The sequence below is a fragment of the Podarcis bocagei genome (genome assembly GCF_964188305.1).
Source record: "Podarcis bocagei genome assembly, chromosome: 13".
Classification (NCBI taxonomy): domain Eukaryota; kingdom Metazoa; phylum Chordata; class Lepidosauria; order Squamata; family Lacertidae; genus Podarcis; species Podarcis bocagei.
The window spans coordinates 1,675,651-1,700,258 of record NC_138138.1 but is presented as its reverse complement, the minus strand read 5'-3'; the positions used below and the strand labels follow the sequence as shown (position 1 = coordinate 1,700,258).

Genomic DNA, 24,608 nt, shown 5'->3' with positions numbered 1-24,608 from the left:
GAACAGCAAGAGGGATCGCTGCACAGTGAAAGCAGCAATCCCTCTTGCTGTTCTGGCTTCTGGGCTAGCTGCACAGCCTGCATTCGCTCCATAAGACGCACACACATTCCCCCTTACTTTTTAGGAGGGAAAAAGTGAGTCTTATAGAGCAAAAAATACGGTACCTCAAGGGAGGAAGCTTGTTTTTCCTGCTCCAGAGGCCAGCATTCAAACCAATGCATTCAAATTGCAAGACAGGAGATCCCAGCTAAACATCAGGAATAACTTATTGCCAGTAGCAGCTGTTCAACAGCGGAGCGGACTCCCTCAGAAGGAGGTGGACTCTCCTTCGCCAGAGGTTTTTAAGTAGAAATTGATTCACTAGCTGTGATTCCTGCACCGCAGGGGGTTGGACCCTTGGGGCCCATTCCAACTCTATTATTGTATGAATACAGCAGATAGAGGAGTGGAGAGGAGGAGCAAGAAAGGTGTGACTTGGGAGTTGTCCAGTGTTGATGGAAATGCACTTTGGTGCCCCTGCAGCTGGTGCTGGACAAGCAGGGGGCCTCTCGCTCTCCTGGGGAGGTGAAGCAAGTGGTGCAGCTGCCTGAGCAGCCAAGGGCAGCTTGGGGCTCCCGGTTGCTCTGGAGTTGGTCCCCTCTGTCCTGCTGGCCTCTCCCTTCGGGGGGCTGTCCGTGCCGTGGATTAGGGGGCCGGTAGCGTGAGCCCAGGCTCCATGGGCTGCTCTTGAGCTCTCCTCTCTGGCCGAAGGCAGACTGCCAGGCGCTGGATGACCAAGGCAGAGAGACAGACAGTGAGAGGGACAAGCCTGGAAAACACCACTCAAGTGATGGATTTTACTTGATTACAGACATTTCCTATTCCATCTTTATTTTATATGGTTCTTTTACCAGTTTAAACTGACTTGTCTAAGCAATTTGCCATAAAAACAATGCATAAAATAAAAACCAGGTTAACGTACAAAACATGGGTCCCAGTTACAGCTGCCTGGGGAATATATCTTGCAAAGGAGAGAGGGGGAGCTGATGCCAGTGGCGCTGTAGTGGTTAGAGTGCTGGGCTAGGACCTGGGAGAGACCAGGGTTCGAATCCTCCCCCTCAGCCGTGAAGCTCACTGCCTCTCTCATCCAGCAGGCCATAAGAAGCTCTTCTATTGCTGAGTACCATCACAAGCAAACACTGTATATACATCATGACGTCATCACCCCCAGTTCAATTTCCTTTGAATATATTACTCACAAAGAAACACTAAGAAAAAGTATATTTTGGGGGGAGTGGTTCCCAACAATGCGTGTGACTGGTTCATAGCTTAGCCTCTTCGCCATCAGACTCCCTGAGTTGCACAGCAGGTTCACAGGTTCCATGGAGTCAGGTAAGCTCAGAATGGCAGCCTTAGTGCCCCTGAGAAGACCTAGAATTCCACCACTGCTGAGAGAAACTCCCTTTCTTGAACCCCCGCCCAGACACAGGCATCCAGACAACCACAGAGTAGAGAGGAGTCTAGCTCCCTGACCTGCTTAAGAGATCCCGGGGTCCAGACCAGCTTGTATACCATGTAGACTGGGATGCAAATGAAGGATGAGGCTCCGATGAGGTAACCCACCAAGATGCTCCAGTCTGGGTACTGGTAGTCGAAGAGAGTGAGGGGAGGCTGGTCCAGGAGGGAGCTGGCAATGATGAACTGACAAGAGGAGACGGGCAAAGTCTGGGTGCCAAGAACCAGCATGGAGAGCCCTGCCCTGAGCTAGCTGGGACACCCATCACCAGTGGCTTAGTGTGTGTGACCAGCAATTGGGCCAAGGCAACCTGTGTGCCCTGATTGGCACAGGCAAGGAGTGCCACGTGCTCCAGCCAGCTGGGTGCTTCCCAGGTGGGAGAAGCAGCTTGGAGATCAGCTGGCAGAGCAGCAAGGGCAGGCAGGAGGGCAGGGGGTTCCAGCCCCACCTTGTCTCCTCACACAACACTGCCAGGGGCAGCCATTGAGTGACAGGTACCAGAAATGAGGTTGCTGTGTACACACAAGCACACATACGCAGCACATGCCTGCACACATGCATCTGTGCAAGATGGAAGGCAAGCATGCTGCCCCACCACCCGCCTCAAACTCAGCTTCCAGATGTCTGGGACAGCCATATGACGCTGGGAGCCATAGTCCAAAACATCTGCAGGGTGCTAGGTTGGCAGAGGCTGTTCTACACTAAGTGGTATCAGACCTCCAGTCTCGGGCAAAGAAAGGGCTTCCATGTAACTTGCTACTGAGAATTATAGAACTGAAGAGTTGGAAGGAACCCCAAGGGTCATCTAGTTCAACCCCCTGCTTGCCCTGTCCTAGTTTTATTTGAGGATCCATGGGGAGGGGGGATTGAAGCAATTGCCTTGGCTGAGAGGGTTGGAGAATCACATCTGGGAGGGCCAAGCCAAAGAAGGCTGTGCAGAATCACAGCAGGAAGGCCAGTCTCTTCAGGACCACAGACAAATCCCTGCAGCAGGTAGCCCAATCTGGAGCTCCCCCAAGGAGAAAGGGGTCACAGCAGCACACAGGGGCCTTCTGGAGGCTGATGGGTGCAGACTTGCTGGACCAGAGGAGAGAGCTTTTCCTCTGAGTCTGAGGAGACAAGGAAAGCCATGTCCCCTGCCTGGATGGTCCTGGAGCAGAAGAAGATGTCTTGCCAATCAACGCCTCCTCCTCCTCCATCTCTGGCATGCCATGTTCTTTGGTCACTCACCAGAGGTGTTTTTAACTGGAGATGCCCAGGATGGAACTGAGAACCTTTTGCCAGCAAAGCATACATGCTTGCACCAAGTGGCAACCCTTGCTCTCAAGGGAAGGGGCCTGAGAAAGCCCCTCAGCCTCATCTCAATTCCCCAGTGGCCAGCATTTTGAGAGCCAGCAGGTGTAGTGGTTAGAGTGTTGGACTAGAATCTGGGAGACCAGAGTGCAAAGCCCCACTCAGCCACAAAGCTCACTGGGTGACCTTGGGCCAGTAGCAGTATCGCAGCCCAATCTCACAGGGTTGTTGTGAAGATCAGATGGAGAGGAGGAGAACTATGTAAGCCACCTGGAGCCACTTAGAGGAACGGTGGGCTCTATATGCTGCAACAACCACATCCATCCCTTATTAGCTTGGCCTCTCTTTCCCTTCTGCTTCCTCTGTGGTCTCAAGCACATGGTCGGCATTCCTGGAAGCAGGGAAGTGTCTCTTTTCCTGAGCTGGACATTGGGGGTGAATGAGGATGATGAAGATTAGTACTTACTGCTAGAAAGGCTGGACTGACAGCAGCCCAGCAAACCTGCCAATAGATTCCTGGAGCAAACCCCAGCATTGCCTTCACATCATTGCAAAACTGCTGGATCCCTGGAAAGAAAAGAAGGGGGCCAAGGAGGGTGGAGCTCCTGTTCATGCGGCTGTGGCAGTTGTGGGATCTGCACCACAAAAATTTCAGCCACAGTAAGTGTGTGATCCCTCTCAGCAGGTGCAGAAGTGCCATTTGTGTCACAGTGTTGCTGCAGCTCAAGACCTTTGTATTCACTTTGATCTTTCCTGATGTCAATTCTTATGAGTTTGACTTTGTTTAAACTACTAATTCATTTGGATTATAATTGTATTGCATATTGTATTTGCATTATAACATTTCATATCATATTTTGTATTGCTGTTGTACATTGCCTGGAGATGCTTGCATGACAAGTGGCATATAAATATTTTAAAATAAATAGTCTAATTAAAAAAAAAAACTCCCCACAGCCCCCACAACAATGGATGAATGGCACAGGAACATTTGGCACATAAGGATAATGATGAAACATCCAGAGCAGCTGTGGTGCAATGGCTGTTGGAAGCAAGGCCTTCTGAGGTGTGGCCCCACCTCTATAGAGTCCTTTCCCTATGGAAACCCACTGGACACAACCCCCCCCCGACTTCTAGGCAATAGCATGTACAGGGGGTTGTTTCAGAAGGCAGGGAAGGCTGAGAATCTCTCCGGGGCTCATAGTAAACCTAGTAACTGGGACATGGTGTTTCTCTCCTTACCGTAAAACCAGGAGACTGCAATGGACTCCAGGAACACCACTGCTAAGATGGAGCAGCCGGCACCAAACTCTTCCAAGAGTTTCACGATGTATGACCCGCCCTAAAATGGGAAGACCCAAGCTTAGTAGCTTTTCAGCTGGGGTGACAGATATGGCCAATGCTTCTCTGTTGAGATCTTGGTCATGTTACCATTATTGCTACTATGACTGGTTTAACATGCCAGCCATAGCTGGTCTCTAAGGTGCTACTGGAAGGATTTTTTAAATTTTGTTTCGACTATGGCAGACCAACATGGCTACCTACCTGTAACTATGCCAGCCATATGTTAAACCATGCCAGTGGTTTAACAATGTCTGTGGGAACAGTTGAAAGAATTGAGTATGTTTTGCTGGGGAAAGAGAAGAAGAAGAGGAGACATGATAGCCGTCTTCAAAAAATCGAAAGGACCATCACACAGAAGTCAGGGCAGGTTTGTTCAGGAAAGGGCAAGCAAAATGCTCACTGGGATGGAGTGACTATTTCCTATCAGGAAAGGCTTTTTGGTTTTAGATAAAAGGTGAGTAAGAGGAGACATGACAGAAGCTGATTAAATTATGCATGGCATGGAGAGAGAAGCGGAGAGAGAAGTTTTTCTCCCTCTCTCATAACCCTCAAATTTGAGAATATCCAACAAAGCTGGATGTTGGAAGATTCATGGAACCCACTCTCAAAGGAGGCAGAGTTGCCCACCAACCTGGATGGCTTTGAAAGGCAATTAGACAAATCCATAGAGGAGGAGAGGGCTAGTCATGACTTCCCAATCAGAGGCAGCAAGGCTTCTCCATACCAGGTCCTGCTTACTGGCTTCCCATCTAGTTGGCCACTGCGAGCACAGGATGCTGGACTAGATGGGTCCCTTTGGGCCTGATCCAGCAAGCTCTTCTTATGTTCTTATGTGCCAGTCCCACCAATGGGGGGAAATGGCTGGGAAGCAGTTTCTGGCTAAACAGGAGGAGAGATGTCCCAATGGGAAGGGTGGCTTGGCACTCTGCCTCAGAGGACAGCAGGCACCCCCTTCTGGAGATATTTAAGCCAAGTCTGAATGGGCTTCATTCACAGATGAAGTAGTTGCAAGGTCCTGTGTTCTGATCAGGGGGTGGACTAGTTGGCCTCCTGCATCTATGATTCTATTAAAAATGCTGGTTAAAAAAACCCCAAACCACAACTCTTTGTCCTGGCTATTCTTCTGTTACTTGCTTCTCTCTCAGTCTTGTGTCTCCACACTTGTAAACCAGGGTATTAACAAGATCCCTTTGACCAGGTCTTTACTGAGCTCTGTTGGCCAGTTTGTTGGGGCTCTGATGTAGATTTGTTGTTGTATACGAAAACCCTTCCAGCTGATGCCCTTGGGGGCAACAGGCTCTGCCCCTTTTCTCAACATTTTGATTCTAGACACCTATATTTTGCACCTACCTCAAGATTCTAGCAGAAAATGAAGTGGATCCTGAAAAGTCCGCTTGTTGTAGGCTGTTGGACAAGATGACCCTTGGGATCCCTTCCAACTCTACTGTTCTAGGATTCTGTTATTCTAAGTCTGAAGGCTGTCAACAAGCAAGAGACAACCAAACCCCCTCCCCCCCCCCCGCATATGGCTCCACTTTTTGGCAACTCACACTGGTCAGAGTGGCTACAGAGCCCAGGAAGCAGGTTGTGATGAGCCCCAGGACAAACAGCTCCCGTTGCTTGGCCAGGAGGTGGGGGTACTCGTCCATTATTGCTGTGATCATAGCCTCCAGGCCCCCAAACTGCAAATACACCCCCCCAAAAGAGTTGTCAGCCTGAGTCAGCAAAAGGACACGTGTGTGTGTGTGTGTGTGTGTGTGTGTGTGTGTGTGTGTGACAGAGACAGAGACAGAGACAGAGACAGAGACAGACAGAGAGAGTTATGTGGAAGGCTCAGTCAAAATATGGGATAATTCTTCCACATGGCACTATGGTGGTGCAGCAATGCTTCTGAATGCCAGTTGCTGGAAGCCACAGGAGCAGAGAGTGTTGCTCCTGTGCTGAAATCCTGCTTGGAGGGCTTCCCTTGGGGGCATCTGGGGGCCACTGCAGCGTATCCTCATTTGTTCTTGTCCACTGCTTTTCCCTGAGGAAAACCACTCTTTGGCACTCCGTCGGAGCAAACAGCAATTTGGGTTGATGTTTGCTCTGATTTAGAGCTAAGGTTTTCCCTGGGAAAGGAGCAGGGCAGGGGGCAAACCACTCGGACTGATGCCTCAGAAGCGCAGGTTAAGTGCCGGCTGCCTGGGATACTCCAGCCCCCACAACATTCCCCATGAAGGCGCCCACAGATTTTGCACCAGGGGCATGTGTGCCCAATGTCAGCAGGTACATCAGCATGTGCGTGCAATGTCAGCACACCCACTGACTTGTGCGTGTGACATCAGACACACGTGTGCCCATGCTGTGTGCGGCCTTGGGCACCCACAGTCCTGGGGCCAAGCCAGTGGGCCTGGAAGTGTGGACTAGAGGAGCCCCTTTGGCCTGATCCAGCCAGGCTCTTCTCTGAAGGTGCACACTTTCAGAATTTGGAAATATTTCAATTCGCAGTAGCCTTTTTATCAAAGAAACAAATAAAAAAGGAATGATGTGCTATATTGGAGGAGCGTCCTCTTGCGGGTGAAATCAAACTAAAAACATGGTGAAAAGAATCCCATAATCTTCCCTATTGCCTGACCACAAAGCAGGGTCACTGTTAGGGGTGGCTTAGGGGGCCTGAGCCCCAGGGCCCTGGATCCCCTGCTCCAGTTATATGTACATTTCCATAGCAGTTTCCCTGCCTCACCCTGCATCTATGTTAGCACAGACAAAGTTTGCCCAGGTTGGTGGAGAGCTATGCCCTGAGGCTTTTAAAATCTAGCAATGCATGATTTGGGGTATAAGGCAGAGTTCTCCCTACCGTGCTGTCCAGTCCCAGTGTTATCATCATGAGGAAGAAGATTATGGCAAAGAAAGTGGAGCCGACCATGTTGGCGATGGCTTCAGGGTAAGTGATGAAGAGGAGGCTGGGCCCTAAAGAAGAGAATATGCCAAAGAGCTGTGGCTCTGTGGGGAGAGCACCTGTCCCAGGTTCCATCCCTGCAGCATCACCAGGTGGGGCTGGGAGAGACTCTTGTCTGAAACCTCAGAGAGCCATTGCTGGCAGTCAGCGTAGGCAATACTGAGCCAGATGGACCAATAGCCGGGCTCAGAATAAGGCAGCTTCCTAGCATACCATGAATGGCCAAGCATTTCCAAAGGCCAAGGGCAAATGGAAGGGCAAGGCCTTGGGATGGGACTGCTGCAAAGATTGGAGGATGGCTGGCGGCTAACAGATTGAGGTTGAATTCTGACAAGACTGAAGTACTGTTTTTGGGGGACGGGGCGGGCAGGTGTGGGGGACTCCCTGGTCCTGAATGGAGTAACTGTGCCCCTGAAGGACCAGGTGTGCAGCCTGGGAGTCATTTTGGACTCACAACTGTCCATGAAGGCGCAGGTAAACTCTGTGTCCCAGGCAGCTGTCCACCAGCTCCATCTGGTATGCAGGCTGAGACCCTCCCTGCCCGCAGACTGTCTCGCCAGAGTGGTGCATGCTCTGATTATCTCCCGCCTGGACTACTGCAATGCGCTCTACGTGGGGCTACCTTTGAAGGTGACCCAGAAACTGCAACTAATCCAGAATGCGGCAGCTAGACTGGTGACTGGGAGCGGCCGCCGAGACCATATAACACCAGTCTTGAAAGACCTACATTGGCTCCCAGGACGTTTCCGAGCACAATTCAAAGTGTTGGTGCTGACCTTGAAAGCACTAAACGGCCTTGGCCCAGTATACCTGAAGGAGCGTCTCCACTCCCATCGTTCTGCCTGGACACTGAGATCCAGCGCCGAGGGCCTTCTGGCGGTTCCCTCATTGCGAGAAGCAAAGTTACAGGGAACCAGACGGAGGGCCTTCTTGGTAGTGGCGCCCGCCCTGTGGAATGCCCTCCCACCAGATGTCAACTGGCAACTAGCTGACATTTAGAAGACATCTGAAGGCAGCCCTGTTCAGGGAAGTTTTTAATATTTAATGCTGTATGTTTTTAACACTCGACTGGGAGCTGCCCAGATTGGCTGGGGAAACTTAGCCAGATGGGCGGGGTATAAATAATAAATTATTATTATTATTATTATTATTATTATTATTATTATTATTATTATTATTATTATTCCTCTCTTGTGGGTCTGCAGATTTGGGATTATAAGCCTAAGAGCAACTCACAGCATTTTAAACATCTTGGGGACTCTTGCCTAAATATACATGAAGATGTTATCTCAGAGTTTCACTATATGGAACCCCTGAGCTTTGTAAAGGCCAAAATGCCACATTCAAAGAGTGTGTAAATCAAGTGTACTTTCTACGCCTGCATGGCTACAGCTTGCCCTTGTGTTCAATATCGCATGGGCAGAAACCTCCTCTAACTGGATGTGGCAGGGACATAAGCACCAAGCAGGGTATGGAGGGTTGTCCACATCTCAGGTGTCACAGACTAACGGAGGGAGTTTAAGGACTGGGTGAACTCCATGGCAGACTCTCCTTCCTTAGGGGTTTTTAAGCAGAGGTTGGAGGGCCACCCGTTAGGGATTCTTCAGTTGTGATTCCTGCATTGCAGGTGATTGGACCCTTGGGGGTCCCTTCCAACTCTACAATGCTAGGGTTCTGTGTTATGGAGTGTGGAGCATGAGGCCACAATCAGATGCACCACGTGGAAGAATTTTTAGCACTGCAGTTTTGACGCACATGACACGCAGAACACAAACCTTTATCTCTTGCCACATCCTCGACTTCCACATCCCTCATTTCTGCCATGTATCCCAAGACGGTGAAAATGACGAATCCTGACAGGAAGCTGGTGAGGCAGTTGACCACGCTGGTGATGATGGCATCCCTGGAAGGCAAAATAAATGAGTCTCTGGACAGGCCACAGGCCTCACAACAAGGTGACCTTGACTGTCATTGAGAGGATGCAGCAACAGCCTGGTTCTGCAGCACCAACTCAGGGCTAGAGGAAGACATTTTGCTCCCTGCAGCAAAAGGACAACCTCCAGAAGCCCACTGGGCTGGCAGCTGAATCTTAATTCTACCATGACAATGTGATGGTGTGCCTCTCCTCTCCTCAGGGTAGCCATCCTGGTAGGGCCTCCCGCACTCACCCTCTCTGCTCGCTGCTCTGCCTGGGGATGGCATCCTCCCTGCAAGCTCAAATAAATGCTGCAGTGCACCAGTGGTGGCACCAGCATGCGCCATCAAAGGAGAGCAATGCCTGCATGTGCACAAGGCCTTCTGGAGAGGCCAACCCTGTGACCTGTTCCACCAAACAAAAACCAAGTCTATATGGTCAGCCCACATTAAGCCTTGAAATGAGGGAAGACTGTAGGGTTACCAAAGGCATACTCACTCCTTCCCACAGGAGGAATGGCAGTTACAGCTTACTGGCACACCAGCAAGGCGTCAGCCAAGCTTGGCCAGTCCTCACTCAAGGACATGGTGCAGGGAAAGCCATTCAAATCATGGTGCTGCAGAGAGAAGGTTGTTAGCCCTGTCTCACTCATCTGCAGTGGAGGCCTGGGGGGAGGGGGCAAAGGGAGAATTTGGATTTGGCCTCAGGCCCTTACCGGTAGCAATTGTTGTGGAATGGATTGTAACTGGACAGAGCGAGGAGGACGCCAAATCCTGGCCCCAGGGAGAAGAAGATCTGGGCGGCAGCATCGACCCAAACCTGCACAGACCCAAATACAACAGGCCTCTGGTTCAGAGGAACAAAACAGAACCCAGACAGAGGCGAAACATCCAGAATCATCCCCTCCACCACAGGAAGGAATCCCAAGTCCTCTTGTTCAGTTGAGTCACACCATGTTGCTCCTCAGGAAGGAGCAAAGACTCCAGTTGTGGGGGTAGTCAAGCTGTCTAATGTTTGGGAAGAGCTGTTGCCAGGATACATGGTGAGGGACTGAAAAGACGGCATGTGGGGCCGTAGAGACAAATTTGCAAATGAAATTTTATATGTGGAGATGTATGTTTGGACTTCAATGTCACAGAAAGGAAGCCAACTCATCTCCCACTCCAAATCACCCCAAATAAGTCCTTCAATGAATGTGTGCCCCACCTTAAGTCCCCCCAAATAATTTTCTTTCCAATTAATTTGCCCTCAGTTACCTTCCCAACAGATCTTGCTCCATATCAATTCAATTTCTCTTCAATTATCCCCATTCATTACTCCTGACACACCACTAGGTGAAATTGTTGGGCCTTTCCTTCTTTCCTGACATTAATATTGTGCCCAGAAGCCAAGATCACCTCTGTCTTCAGTTCCCCCCATAATTTATTACCCAGCTAGAAGCACTTGGGGGCACCCAGGAAAGGGCTTGAGGCTCTCCCTCTCTCCTTGCTCCCTGCAGTGCCCCTAGGTGGTTGCCCTCGTGGCTGGCAGGTGGTGATGGGGGCAGTGACCACAGGTGAAGCGTTTGGCAAACAGATTGTTGGGCTGGGGGAGTCTTTGGCCAGATCCTGGTCCTTATTAGTTCCTCAGATCAGGAGAACGGAAGTCTTGGCCCACCTGTCTGTAGGGGCCAACCCCCCCCCCACGCCCACCTGGATTCCCACAAGGGGAATGTGTGTGACTATAAAGGTGTGGGGGGGGGAGAGACTATAAAGGCAGCACCACTTCTTGGTTCTGATTCCTTTGCTTTTTCTCCTCTCCACCTGATTAGCTTTAATCAAAATTCGCCAGGGCAACTCAGCGGTAATTACAGGCAGGAAGTGTATTGTCAGTCCTGCTTTGCAAAGACAGTGAGAGGGAAGCTGGTCAACTAAATCCCCAGCAGATGCAAATGAGATGAGTGATTCAATTAGTGATTTACATTTCCAAGGGCTGCTTTTGATTATTGCTTTCTGAAACAATAATCAACCTAATACTCTCCCTCCTGACAATCCATCCTCTGATCTTCTCTGGAGCGCAAAGCCAGGTGGAGGGATGGTCAGAAACCCCACAGCTAGGCTTTAAAGAGAGCCTGCCACTGTGCTCCCCCAACCTCTCCCCTGATTCTGTCCACTACAAGCCTCTCCTCCCTGTTGCTCCATGGGGTGGGAGTGTCTCTGCCCACTTGGGTAGGTGTGCTGCTAGAGCATCAGATGCAACCTGGGAAAGGGACCAGCCTTGGTGTTGTCACATTCTGGTAATCATTAACATAACACTGCATTATGCAATGCTCTCATATCAGTATGGAATACTTAAGGCTGGCTTTGAAATGGCAGATGGTACGCCTGCAGCCAGCTTGCTCAGAGGCTCGGGCAGGGCAGCTGGCCTGGTAGTGCAAGGTGCCCCTTGGGGCTGCCATAGTAGCTCATTTGCAACTTGCTTCTGGTTATTTAAAGGAAAGGTCTCAGGCCCAATCATGCCTAGAACAGGCTGAGAGAAACCTCTATGCCATTTTCCTGGTGCTTGGTCTGGGGTGGGAGGAACACATCTTGGAAAGCTGCCTTAAGGCCCCAAGGAGCTTCAGCGCTGCATCAGGTGGACTGCCAGGGGCCACCTCTGCATACGAAGGCACTTTGCTGCTTCTTGCTGATGGCCGACCTGACGCACATCTGGTCAAGGCACAGGAGCCCAGCCAGCGAACAAAAGTGGCAGCCTTTGCTATGTTGTGCAGGAGGCATAAGACCATAAGAAGAGCCGGCTGGATCAGGCGCAAAGGGGCGCATCTAGTCAAGCATCCAGTTCTCAAGTGCCTGTGGGAAACCAGCAAGTGGGAGCACAAGAGCCTTCTCCCCTCCTGTGGCTTCTAGCAACTGGGATTCAGAAGCATTGCTGCCACAAACCATGAGGACAGAGCACAGTCATTCTGGCTAGTAGCCATCAATAGCCCTCTCCTCCTCCATGAATTTGTCTAATCCTCTTTTAAGTCAAGCAGGTTGGTGGCCATCATGGTCTTCTGTGGCAGGGAGTTCCATAGTTTAACTCTGCACTACATGAAGTAAAAAAAGGTAGTAAAGGACCCCTGACAGTTAAGTCCAGTCATGAACGACTCTGGGGTTGCGGCGCTCATCTTGCTTTACTGGCCGAGAGAGCCAACATTTGTCCAAAGACAGTTTTTCCGGGTCGTGTGGCTAGCATGACTAAGCCGCTTCTGGCAAAACCAGAGCAGCACACGGAAACAGCGTTTACCTTCCCTCTGGAGTGGTACCTATTTATCTACTTGCACTTTGATGTGCTTTCGAACTGCTAGGTTGGCAGGAGCAGGGACCGAGCAACAGGAGCTCACCCCATCGTCATGGGGATTCGAACAACTGACCTTCCAATCGGCAAGCCCTAGGCTCAGTGGTTTAGACCACAGTGCCATCCATTGCCTTTTATCTCTCCCCAATCTTCCAGCATTCAGCTTCATTGGAGGACCCTGGTTCTAGTGCTCTGAGATTGGGAGAAAACCTTTTCTCCATGTTTTGCCTAATTTTATAAACCTCTGTCAGTTGCCCTTTTCTGAACCTTTTCTAGCTCTACAACATCCCTTTGGAGGTGAGGTGACCAGAACTGGACACAGTATTCCAAATGTGGCTGCACCATCAATTTGTATCATGGCCTTATGAGGCAGCCATCATGCTGGCTTACGGCTGTGCTGGTGAGCTTCTCCCAGTTGGGTCGCAGGTAGAAGACGATCCCTCTCCAGGCTCCTGGCAGAGTCGCACCACGAATCAGCAGGATGAGCAAGACAGCGTAGGGCAGGGTGGCTGTCACCCACACCACCTGGAAGGCAGCAAAGGGGCTGCAGTGGGCAGGGCCATTGTGATCAACAGCTCCCCATCCACTTCCCCTCCTGGGTGGGCTGTGCATCCCTTCCTTGTTCCCCCAAAACGTCAAGTTCCCAGATTTTCTAAGTGAATCTCCTGCTCCCCCCCCTCACTTGTGGTTTATGGCCAATCCATCAGAGTGGTCAAATTACCATAGCTCTCCCTTGGAGTAATTCCTACATATCTCCCCAGTAGGATGTTTATCATCATAATCATCATTGCAACTATTGTTTTTATTTTGAAAAGGGGTTTTTGGCATCCTGGATCAAGCACAACTGAATGCTGTAATTGGTCAAATTATTCCAATTGGCTTGTTTTGCATCATTTATTTGGATCCCTCCTGCCAATCCAGGAGACAGGCAGGGCTGCCCTGAGTGCCTCCCTCCCTCTTCCCTGGGGATCCTGCTCAGCCCCTTCTCCTTTGGGCTCTGGACTCTTTCATCGGGGGTTATTGTAAATGTCTCAAACTTAAGGGCTAGGAAGCTATTTGTTTGCTTTCAAAACAAAAATGAAGATGCTTAACAGTGCAGACTTTGGTACCCACACGCCCACTGTGGAATTGCAGGAAACACACAGATTCAGGCAGATCTATTGAAATCTGTCCAGCCAATCTCCTCTCTTTGCATGCCCCATGTAATTATCCTTGGAGCAGTGAGCAAATCATTAAAAATAAAACAAAAGATTATTATAATTTTTTTAAAGCAAAACAGTTCCTCATAAAACAAGATGTCATAGACCAAATGGAGTCATAGACCAAATGTCATAGACCAAATGGAGCAAACAGCATGCAGACCTAGTGGTGGGAGGAAAAAATCCTTAAATAAGAGACACGGGGGAATGATTAATGGACTTCAATGTCTGTACACTAATGCGCAAAGCATGGGAAATAAACAAGATGAGCTTGAGCTCTTGGTACAGCAAACTAAATATGACATAATAGGCATCACTGAAACCTGGTGGGATAAGACCCACGATTGGAATGTAATAATGGAGGGATACAATCAATTTCAGAGAAACAGACCAGACAAGAAAGGAGGAGGAGTGGCGTTATATGTCAGGGATGTGTATACCTGTGAAGAGATCCAAGATTTAGAACCTCAAAGCCAAAGTGAGAGCATTTGGGTCAAAATTAAGGGAGAGAAGAATAACAGTGACCTCACTGTGGAAGTTTACTATAGATCCCCAAGCCAAACGGAGGACGTAGATGATGCCTTCCTGGAACAGATGGCCAAGAATGCAAAAGGAAGGGAGATAGTAGTAATGGGGGACTTCAATTACCCGGATATTTGTTGGATGTCAAACTCAGCCAAGAGCATAAGGTCAAACAGATTCCTCACTGGCCTTGCAGACAACTTCATTGTCCAGAAAGTGGGAGAAGCAACAAGAGGAACAGCCATTTTAGATCTGGTCCTAACCAATGTTGATGATCTGGTTAGTGGGGTAGAAGTGGAATGATCATTAGGCGTGAGTGATCATGCTCTTCTGAAGTTTACTATACAGCGGAAAGGAGCAGCCAAGCATACTAGGACTCAATTTCTTGACTTTAAGAAAGCTGACTTCATAAAACTTAGGGAAGTGCTGGGTGAGATCCCATGGTCAGTAATACTAAAAGGAAAGGGAGTTCATGATGGCTGGGAGTTTGTTAAGAGGGAGATAGTAAAAGCACAACGTCAGGCAATACCAATGAGATGGAAACATGGAAGGTACCTAAAGAAGCCAGGGTGGCTATCTAAAGAACTTTTAACTGAGTTAAGATTAAAAAAGGATGTGTACAAAAAATGGAAAAGGGGGGAAACCACCAAAGAGGAATTCAAACAAATAGCCAGCACGTGTAGACACAAAGTCAGAAAAGCTAAAGCACAGAATGAACTCAGGCTTGCTAGAGAGGTTAAAAGCAACAAAAAAGGTTTTTATGGGTATGTCCATAGCAAAAGGAAGAACAAAGAAACAGTGGGGTCACTCAGAGGAGAAGATGGTGAAATGCAAACAGGGGACACAGAAAGGGCTGAACTCCTCAATGCCTTCTTTGCCTCAGTCTTCTCCGATAAAGAAAACAATGCCCAACCTGAAGAATTTGGAGCAAATGATTCAGCAGAGGAAACACAGCCCAGAATAACTAAGGAGATAGTACAAGAATACTTGGCTAGTTTAGATGTATTCAAGTCTCCAGGGCCAGACGAACTGCATCCAAGAGTATTAAAAGAACTGGCAGATGTGATCTCAGAACCACTGGCAGTCATCTTTGAGAATTCCTGGAGAACAGGCGAAGTCCCGGCAGACTGGAGGAGGGCAAATGTTGTCTCTATTTTCAAAAAGGGGAAAAGAGAGGGCCCAAATAATTATCGCCCAGTCAGTCTGACATGAATACCAGGGAAGATTCTGGAGCAGATCATTAAGCAAACAGTCTGTGAGCACCTAGAAAGGAATGCTGTGATCACCAATAGTCAGCATGGATTTCTGAAAAATAAGTCATGTCAGACTAACCTGATCTCGTTTTTTGACAGAATTACAAGCCTGGTAGATGAAGGGAACGCAGTGGATGTAGCCTACCTTGATTTCAGCAAGGCATTTGACAAGGTGCCCCATGATATTCTTGTAAAGAAGCTGGTAAAATGCGGTCTTGACTATGCTACCACTCAGTGGATTTGTGACTGGCTGACTGACCGAACCCAAAGGGTGCTCATCAATGGTTCCTCTTCATCCTGGAGAAGAGTGACTAGTGGGGTGCCACAGGGTTCTGTCTTGGGCCCGGTCTTATTCAACATCTTTATCAACGACTTGGATGATGGACTCAAGGGCATCCTGATCAGATTTGCAGATGACACCAAACTGGGAGGGGTGGCTAACACCCCAGAGGACAGGATCACACTTCAAAACGACCTTGACAGATTAGAGAACTGGGCCAAAACAAACAAGATGAATTTTAACAGGGAGAAATGTAAAGTATTGCACTTGGGCAAAAAAAAAATGAGAGGCACAAATACAAGATGGGTGACACCTGGCTTGAGAGCAGTACATGTGAAAAGGATCTAGGAGTCTTGGTTGACCACAAACTTGACATGAGCCAACAGTGTGACGCGGCAGCTAAAAAAGCCAATGCAATTCTGGGCTGCATCAATAGGAGTATAGCATCTAGATCAAGGGAAGTAATAGTGCCACTGTATTCTGCTCTGGTCAGACCTCACCTGGAGTATTGTGTCCAGTTCTGGGCACCACAGTTCAAGAAGGACACTGACAAACTGGAACGTGTCCAGAGGAGGGCAACCAAAATGGTCAAAGGCCTGGAAACGATGCCTTATGAGGAACGGCTAAGGGAGCTGGGCATGTTTAGCCTGGAGAAGAGGAGGTTAAGGGGTGATATGATAGCCATGTTCAAATATATAAAAGGATGTCACATAGAGGAGGGAGAAAGGTTGTTTTCTGCTGCTCCAGAGAAGCGGACACGGAGCAATGGATCCAAACTACAAGAAAGAAGATTCCACCTAAACATTAGGAAGAACTTCCTGACAGTAAGAGCTGTTCGACAGTGGAATTTGCTGCCAAGGAGTGTGGTGGAGTCTCCTACTTTGGAGGTCTTTAAGCAGAGGCTTGACAACCATATGTCAGGAGTGCTCTGATGGTGTTTCCTGCTTGGCAGGGGGTTGGACTCGATGGCCCTTGTGGTCTCTTCCAACTCTATGATTCTATGATTCTAAGAAAGGAAACTAGCCAGAGAACAAAGCAAAATTGATTCAAAAGCTTGATGGTTGGGGTAGAAGAGGAGGAAAAGTTTGCACTAACTCCTAAATCTCAGCTGATGGTGAGGTCTTGTCACCTCAGGAAGTGGAAGGTCCCAGAGTTTGGGAGCCGTGAGCACCATGAAGGCTTTGCTGCTAGCTGCTCCTGTTCCCACTTGACACATTACCCCTCTCTAATCCTCACCTCTCCCACCACTGCTGTCAGCCACAGGGGGCTGGAGAAACACCTCAGAAGTGGTGCAGCTCAGCTGGGGGGGGGTCAAATATTTGCTGCCATGGGGGGGGTGCTACTTGCAGGTAGGACAATGTCCCTTGAGGGGCCAGTGCAGAATGTATAGCTGAGACATTTTCCCCTCCTTGATCTGCCCACCTCCTGGGCAGAGCCTGGACAGAAGGGAGTCAAAGCATCTGTTACCTTCCCAGAGGTCTTTACCCCTTTCCAAAGGCTGAAGTAGACAATGGTGAAGATGAGGAAGAGGCAGAGGAGCAGCTGCCAACGGATGCCTCCCACGTTGGACAGGCCCTGCGAGTTCTGGAGCTCCAGAACCTTCCTCCTGAGGCAGACAGAAACCCTTGGGTCAGTGAAAGATAGAAACAAGTGGAAAAACCAGAGTGCCGTCACCCTGAGCACCTCACTTGTCACCAGAGCAGGCTCTCTTTGTACACACAAATGGTCAAGGGTGCAATTGTAAGCGCCACTGAAAACAATGGGACTTAGCTCAGAGCAAACATGGTTGCAGAGGCTCTGAAGGAGGAACTGGGAACCCTGGTGGGTGGCCCTCCAGATCTTAAGAGCATCAGAGGAGCCTGTTGGATCAGGCCAATGGCCCACCTAGCCCAGCATCCTGTTCTCAGGGTGGCCAGTCAGATGCCTTCAAGGGAAATGGACAAGCAGGACCTGAGCCCAAGAGTCCTCTCCCCACCGGTGGCTTTCCACCCCGTGGGTTCCATGTAACTCTGATTCTTGCACTGCAGGGCATTGGAACAGATGACCCTTAGGGTCCTCTTTGACTCGACAATGCTATGGTTCTGTGTTGTTAGATTCCAGCTCCCATCAGTCCCTTGCGCCAGTCTAAGATGGTCAGGGATGATAGGAACTGTGGTCCATTGATACCTGCAAGGCCACAAGCTTGAGAGATGCAAGAGAGGGCAGGCTACTGTGCCTACGGTGCCTTTAATAGCCCTGCAGAGGATATTTTGAAGGGTCATGGAGAGGAAACAAGAGAAGCGTGCTACTATTATTGTACCTTTGCAACATTTCTAACCACTGAAAAGACAAAATAACAGTTAATAAAAGCAGGAAAAACTAGTGAACGAGAGATAGGAAGTGAGGGAGGGAGAGGGTTCAGGCAGAATTTGCAAATGTTGACAAAACCACATAAATGCAGGAGATGACACAAACTTACACGTAAAACTCCTCGGCTGGCGACTTGGAGTGGTTGGTCCAGGTGACGTTGCTCTTCCCAAAATAGCTGGTGCAGTTGGGCGTATTCCAGGGGTTGTCACAGCTGGTCCAGGGCAAGGTGTGGGTGAATGATGAATAGAAGTAATACAGGGCCCAGGCAATGATGGTGTTGTAGTAGAATGAGACATAAAGGCCAATGATGCAGATGGCAAAACCGATACCTGCGTGGAGAGCAAAACAGCACCTTGGAGGGCAGGGATTGGGGGGACTCCCTGGTTCTGAACGGGGTAACTGTGCCCCTGAAGGACCAAGTGTGCAGCCTGGGGGTCATTCTGGACTCACAGCTGTCCATGGAGGCGCAAGTCTATTCTGTGTCCAGGGCAGCTGTCTACCAGCTCCATCTGGTATTCAAGATGAGACCCTACCTGCCCGCAGACTGTCTGGCCAGAGTGGTGCATGCTCTGGTTATCTCCCGCTTGGACTACTGCAATACACTCTACGTGGGGCTACCTTTGAAGGTGACCTGGAAACTACAACTAATGCAGAATGTGGCAGCTAGACTGGTGACTGGGAGCAGCCACTGAGACCATATAACACTGGTCCTAAAAGATCTTCACTGGCTCCCAGTACATTTCCAAGTACAATTCAAAATGTGTGTCATGGGCCAGTCGGCTTCACCTGCTAAGTAGCAGCCTAAAGGAGCAGAAGGCAAAGTGACTCCACCTGCTGCTGATCATCCCTCTTGCTCCTGATGAGAACTAGCTCGCTCCAGCTTTCTTAAGCATGGTTTCTAGTCTCAGTCATTTGCTGGAAACAACATTTGACTTCTTGGCCATATCTTGCTGCTTCTTGCTTCTCAAGACCTTGGACCCTCGACTTTCTTGACCCCCGGATTGTCTGACTATGTAAACTGAGATATTCCTGACCTTAGGGCTGAACTGAACCTCGCATATGGACTCTGCCTCCAGGCAAGTACTCCCCTGAGATATGGCTGGTTGGCTGGTTTTTCCCTCCACTGAGCTCTACTATGACAATGTTGGTGCTTTAAAGTCCTAAATGACATTGTCATTCAGCTTGGACACTGAGGTCCAGCTCCAAGGGTCTTCTGGTGGTGGTGCCCATCAGATGTTAAGGAGATAAATAGCTATAGAACTTTTAGAAGACATCTGAAGGCAGCCCTGTATCAGGAGGTTTTAAACCTTTGATATTTTATTATGATTTTATATGTGTTGGAAGCTGGACAGGGTATAAAAAACTTGAATGACTTGAATCCCACACCATCCACCCCCCCATGGGGATTGGGTGTGATGTGAATCTAAGATGAGTGAACGTATTACACACGAAAGCTCATACCTTGAAAGCTTATATTTAGATGATCTTTAAGGTGCCACTGGAATGATTAAAACAGATTTTTTCATCTTTCATCTTGTTATTTATTATGACTAAGATGAGTGGCTAACCACTTTCCTCTGGGACCGAAGGTCAAGAGCTCCCTCTCCTCCTGCAGTTTCCAGCAACTGCTATCCCAAAGCACTTACTGCCCCCCCCCCAACAGTGGAACCAGAACAGAGCCATCCTGGCTAGCAGCCTTCCATAGCCCCCTCCTCCTCCAGGGATTTGCCCAATCCTCTTTGAAAGCCATTCAAGCTGGTGGACATCACTGCCTCCTGTTGCAGCGAGTTCCATAGTTTAACCATGTGCTGTCCAAAGAAGAGCTTTCTTTTGTCTGTCCTGAATCTTCCAGCATTCAGCTTCAATTGATGTCTGAAACTTCTAGTGCCATGAGAGAGGAAGGAAAACTTTTTGCTCTGTTCTTTCCAGGATATGCATCATTCCACATACTTTTGTCGTGTCCCTTCTAGGTAAGTTGCTCCAACCCACTGATCATTTTGGTTACCCTTTTCCAGCTCAACAATATCCTATTCTGAAGCAGTGGATCAGAACTGAACACACTATTCCAAGTGCTGTCATGCTGAACAGCTGCAAGGAGACATGATAATGTCTGATTTATTTTTAATCTCATTCCTAATGATCCCGCAAATGGAAATTTCTTTTCTTGTGCCTCCTGCAGGTTGGGCCCGACATTCTAGGGAAGCACTTAAAGCTTAACATCTTTTTGTTTTTAAGAAATTAACCTTTTTACTGTTTTGAGTAAAAGTAGCCTCTGAATATTGAAAGCTAGATTCTTTTAAGATGTCCTAAGTCTAGAGACATAAACATTGGGTGAGTTGAGGGAGACAGATGGCTCCTTTCTTGAGACATAGATTTTAATTTTAAAACTTAAAGCATTTTTTTACCCCACTCTTTAGCCAAAAAGGCTCCCAGGGCAGCTTCCAAAAACATTAGTAGTAAATAAGGGTGACAGTATTACCCTCATCATTACAATCTAAAAGACACGGCACACAATGAAAGAGGGAAGGGAGGGAGGAGAAAAAAAGCAAGCCCATAGCTCATAGAATCTTATAATTTTCATCCTTGCTTGTTTGGCTGGTTTTTACCTTTAAAGATGGGGCAGATGTGCTTCCAAATGGGTATAGCTCCTACCCGATGAAATTGTCCGAGAGCCAGCTCCATGTAAAAGAGGGGCACTCCTCCGAAAACGGCCATCAAGATGTACGGGATGAGAAAAGCTCCTGTGAGAAGAGAACAGAAAGGCCTCCATTATCCTGCCTGCACATTCAGACTGTTTGAGGGGGTCTGGGCAGGGCAGGGCCGTAACAGGTTTTTCCTCCTGTGCTGCTGGATCCAGGGCCACCAGGAAAGATCTGGCCTCCATCTCCCCGCAAGCAAAAAGGTCTTGGCTGTGAGACAGTCAAGTCAGCTGTGGACTGGGTGAAATTATAAAAATCTTGTGAGTGGGTGCAAGGCAGCCAGCACCCCAGGCAAGAATCCCTGCAGCCCAGTGGGGATGGAGGGACAGCTGAGAGGAGAGAGAGTTTCATGAATATGCTTTGCCCCCTCCCAGTGATATGAATAATTAATGGTCTGAATAAAAGGCCCGGGGTGGGCAGTGGGTCCCCTGTGATAAAGCCTCCTCTTCCCTATAAAGGGTGGATCACTCTGAGACTGCAGTCCTAATGAGCAACATTCACTGCATTGTTGGTACACCAGTGCTTGTGTAGAAAGACATACCTGTTGTGCTGGGGAGAAATGCACACCCCCCAACACTGGGGATAGTTGATGGATGCACCCAGAGGAAGCACCATTAGGTGTGACTGTCATGGGCAAGTCGGCTGTGCATGTGTTGGGATGGGTGTCACTTATCTACATCTCTGCCAGGGTAAAGGGCTTTAAAGGTGCCTGGAGAACTCAACCAAATGTTAAAAGACGGCCATCCAACTCTGCTTAGAAATCTCCAAGGAAGGAGAATCCACCACCTTCCAAGGGAGACAGTTCCATGGTCAAGCAGCTCTTACTGTCAGAAAGTTGTTCCTGATGTTTAATTGGAATCTCCTTCCTTGTAAGCTGGAGAAAACAAGCTTCCTCCATCTTCCATGTGATAGCCCTTGAAACATACCACCTCATACTGAGTCAGACCACCATCCATCGAGCTCAGTAGTGTCAACGCTGACTGGCAGAGGCTCCCCAGGGTTTCAGAGAGGGAGTCTCTGCCAGTCTTTCCTAGAGATGCTGTTGGGGATTGAACTCAGGACTGTCTGCCTGCATTGCGGATGCTCTGCCACTGAGTCTTGGTCCTTCCCAAGGTTTGCTGACCAGATCATGTTGATTCCCTCCCCCCGACTCAGTTCCATTTTTATTTTTTTTGTATTTTAAATAGCTTGATTGCATAAAAAATGGAAGCCATGCTAGGAGGCATTAATAGTTCATATTAAAATTAGAGGGATAAGAAGAGAGAGCATGTTCTTTATTGCAAGATCTGTAGCATGAGAATACCATGTATTAAGCATAAAATGTCGCTGAGTCATGAGCAGGTTTGCTCACTATCTTGCAACATTTGTGTTGGCTCTGATAAAGGTGTCACCAGACTGTAGATTTTGGATTATTTTTCTTATTAGCCAACACAGCTTTCTACATTCTTGTGTGCTAGTTATTCCAGGAATGCCCAATACCACGGACATCTCCTTGGATTTTTTAAAAAAACCACACATTTCTTTAAAAAACAAACTAATCTCCTACATTATATTAACCTGTAGAACAGCTGCAGAGCCAGGAAGAATGTGGCATTTGGAGCCCTCCAAAAGACAAAGCCTCAGATTTTGCAATAAAAGGAGAAAAATTGGCTGCTTTTCAGTGCCTCTGTTTTAACACCATTTTCAACAAAAACTATCCCTATCTGTCAACCAAACTAGTGTATTCTTTGTGCATCTGAATGTTCCAAACAAAGCCATGTATGCCATGTCTGAAGGTCACTTACCTTTTTCCAAGGAGCTCAAGGTTGCATACATGGTCCTCCTTCTCTGCATTTAATCTTCACAACAGCCCTGTAAGGTGGGCTCGGCTTGGCCAAGTGGGGATTTGAACCCTGGTCTCTCCCAGGTCCTAGTCTGACACTCTATCTATCATACCACACTGGCTCTCAGATATGGTCTTTGACATGGACGCATCAATCTCCTTCCCTGAACCAGTTTTATTATCATGGAATGTCACAGTACCTTTTTCAAACACTTTTCAAAGAAGAAAAAAGTTATAAAGGGTAAGTGGCTGAAATTAGGGAAGTTGGCTTAGAAACATGTAACTGACACAATCCTAGAGGGGCTACTTCAATGTAAACTATGCAATGAAAAGAACTCCTGGGGCAGATTTTATACCCTTTTTTTTGTAAGAGGGTTTTTTTAATGCTGCACCCGGCTCCTTAAGAGCGGTTCCTTCCACATTCAGAAACCCGAAACTTCTGATTCAGCCAGGAGTTGCATTGATGGGGAAAGAAGCTGTCAAGCAGGAAAGGATGAAAAAAATGATGGGGAATGAAGAAGGATTCTGCAAAGTTAAGACAAGTATTGAAACCTAGTTAGAAACAGAAAATGTGGGATCCCAGGCAAGGCATTAATAAGACTCCCTCAATTAAAGTGGAAAGCAGTTAACTGTTTAGAAGGGGATGGGGTAGGAGAGAGCCCAAAATCACACCCCGTCTCCTTACCACCTCCATTCTGGTAGCAGATATAAGGGAACCTCCAGACGTTGCCCAGATCCACGGCAAATCCTATCACTGACAAAAGGAAATCCATCTTTTTCCTCCACTTGTCCCTGGAGTCTGCCTGGGTGAGGAGGGGTGCTGGGCTAGGGTTTGCCAGAGCAGCACGCCCGGTGATGAGGAACTCAGCTGGAGGAGCAGACATCCTCCTGCTGCGTCTCCTGAACGCCCCTGCAGGATTTCAGCTGAAGAAGTTGGTGAAGGGGAAGGCAGACCCCAGAAGGGGAGGGCCAGATGGGGTGGGCACCCCCCCACCTGCCACAGAGCAGCCACTGGGAAGAGATGCGGTGGATCAAAGGAAGGCAGGAGCCGCCTATCAAAGGAGGCACGTCCGTGGCCACAAGAGCTGGTGTGGCTTCAGTGGCAAAGAGGAAGCCCCAGCCCAAACTGTGCCTGCACCGCAGACTCCCTCTGAGGCCCTAGGTGCCGCTGCCACACCATTTCTCCTTATTATTATTGCATTTATATCCCCTCCTCCCTTCTCTACAAGGAGCTCAAGGCAGCATTCACAATTCTCCTCCTCCCCATCTTGCCCTCACAACATTCCTGTGAGGTAGGTCAGGCTGAGAGATGGCACTGCCTCTCCAATCCAAACCCAGCCCCATAGCCTCAACCTTTATCTGCAGGGAAGGAATTGCTGGATGTTGTGCAGGAATTGCTGTGTGTGCAAAGTTTCTGACCCAGCTAAGAATTTTAGTGATTACCGGAGAATGAGAGGAAATTGGCATTGCAAGTGTCCTGGTGGCAGAAGCAGGGCGCTCTGCTCTCCCGCCTCCCTTTCTTCCAGGCAGACCTTAACGCAAAGGTTCTGGGCCTCTGGCCTACCAGGGAGTCGCAATCTGTGACGTGGGAGGATGGTCCCAGCGAATGGCTGCTGTGAGTTGCAACCAGGGACATACCCTGGAATCTTCCACACTCCTTCAACCTGGGATGAAGTCCTGTTGAACTTTGTGAGGTTCTTCTTGCACAGGGACTGGATTGTGGGGCCCCTCCGTCCACCCTACTGAGAGACCAGCGACTCAGGACACCTTCTCTCCTTGAAATATTTCCATTCCATCAGTAATTGCAATAACCCTGCAAATAAGAAAGAGTGACTGAGGTTTTCCTTTTTCCTCCTTCCTCCCAAATCCTTTTCCTTTTGTGATGTGCTTTCCTTCCTTCATTTGCTGTGGTCTGCCTCTTTAGCGCAGACCAGCCCCCTGATTCTGAGGGGCTCTTTGCTCCCACAGAATCATAGAATCATAGAGTTGGAAGAGACCACAAGGGCCATCGAGTCCAACCCCCTGCCAAGCAGGAAACACCATCAGAGCATTCCTGACATATGGTTGTCAAGCCTCTGCTTAAAGACCTCCAAAGTAGGGGACTCCACCACACTCCTTGGCAGCAAATTCCACTGTCGAACAGCTCTTACTGTCAGGAAGTTCTTCCTAATGTTTAGGTGG

At 48.7% G+C, this 24,608-nt stretch overlaps 1 pseudogene across 1 annotated transcript; it reads right to left on the bottom strand.

Moving 5' to 3' along the window:
* Positions 1 to 23,311, bottom strand: LOC308572457 (sodium-dependent serotonin transporter-like; annotated as a pseudogene). Its single transcript, XR_014013385.1, has 13 exons — positions 23,098 to 23,311; positions 20,513 to 20,647; positions 18,016 to 18,235; positions 17,025 to 17,163; positions 12,694 to 12,828; positions 9,704 to 9,807; positions 8,849 to 8,976; positions 6,972 to 7,084; positions 5,683 to 5,814; positions 4,031 to 4,130; positions 3,255 to 3,355; positions 1,513 to 1,680; positions 1 to 765 (listed from the first exon to the last, which is right to left on the bottom strand). The product of XR_014013385.1 is annotated as a sodium-dependent serotonin transporter-like (transcript).
* Positions 23,312 to 24,608: the final 1,297 nt, after the last annotated feature.